We start from the raw sequence: 1,149 nt of genomic DNA, 5'->3' as shown, positions 1-1,149 counted from the left end.
ATGCTGCTGAGCATGCCCGTGGCCTGCCACACCTCTTGCACTGGGGGATCGGTGTGTTCTCTTTTTGGCTCGGCTTGGGCCGCTTCCGTTTTTTCGCCTGTTTTGGTTGCTTTGGTTCACGACCAGAAGATGTGTGAACAGGCTGCAGGAACGCAGCCAAAGCAGACCTTTTCTGGTTCCCAGATTCCACCTTAGCGCAGGCCTCAACCATGTCTGTGACCTCAGGTTCTCCTGGTAAGGCATCTATGATTTTTCTGCACTCCTCTTTTGCGTTATCTCTCACTAACTGCCTTAACAACAAGAGCCGTAACCCATTATTTTCAACCTGCTTCTCGAGAGAAGCAGCAACTTTCTACGAAAGAGAGATGTGACTCTGAACTCCCTTGAATTATTTCAGTATATCGCTTTCTAGGAGCAGATAACTCAATGGTTTTCAACAGGGCAGCCGTGCTGACCTGTTGAGCTTGCTGCAGGATGCTAGAGGGAAAGGTACCCTGAATATTGGGATCAGAGAAGGGACTAGTCCCCATAAGAGCATCTTTTTTCCCCTGCACGTCTAGGATTGTCAGCAGGGAGCTGCATATTCCCTAACGCAGCCTTGTCAGCCAGCTTTCTCCAAGTATTTTCAAAAACTGCATATTGTACAGGTTGAAATAGGATTTGACCTAAGTGTCTGACATCAAATGGAGCAAGCGAATCTGTATTTATCACCCTTATTATCTGCATAACCTCAGCAGAACCAAGCCCATGTTGTGCAACCTTGGATTGCAGATCCTGTGCAACCTTCCGAGCAATTACCTCATGCTTATCATGCTGGCCCTAATTTGGGAGAGTCTTATACACTGGGAAAGCTTGGATCTCCCCTTTTGGGGTGTCACTACCATCCTGAACTACAGGCACAGCCTTTGGATGCAGTGTAACAGCTTCCCGATTACTCTCAGGATCCTCAACTCTGCTTGGCATCTCCAGTGTTTCCAATAAATTCCAATCGCCCTCCTCCAGAGCCCGCATCTTAAGTGACTCCCAGAAACAGTTGTAGTGTCTCGGACGCACTGTCACAGTGCAGTCCAGGAAGGTCCAGGGGTGAGACTGGAGCGGCCTTTTCTTTCGCCTCCCGGCTACAGCGGCTTTACGCCCCCGGGCCCAAGC

This window comes from Corvus brachyrhynchos, unplaced genomic scaffold (genome assembly GCF_000691975.1).
Source record: "Corvus brachyrhynchos isolate BGI_N302 unplaced genomic scaffold, ASM69197v1 scaffold24, whole genome shotgun sequence".
NCBI classification, from domain to species: Eukaryota; Metazoa; Chordata; class Aves; order Passeriformes; family Corvidae; genus Corvus; species Corvus brachyrhynchos.
This window is presented reverse-complemented; position numbering follows the sequence as displayed.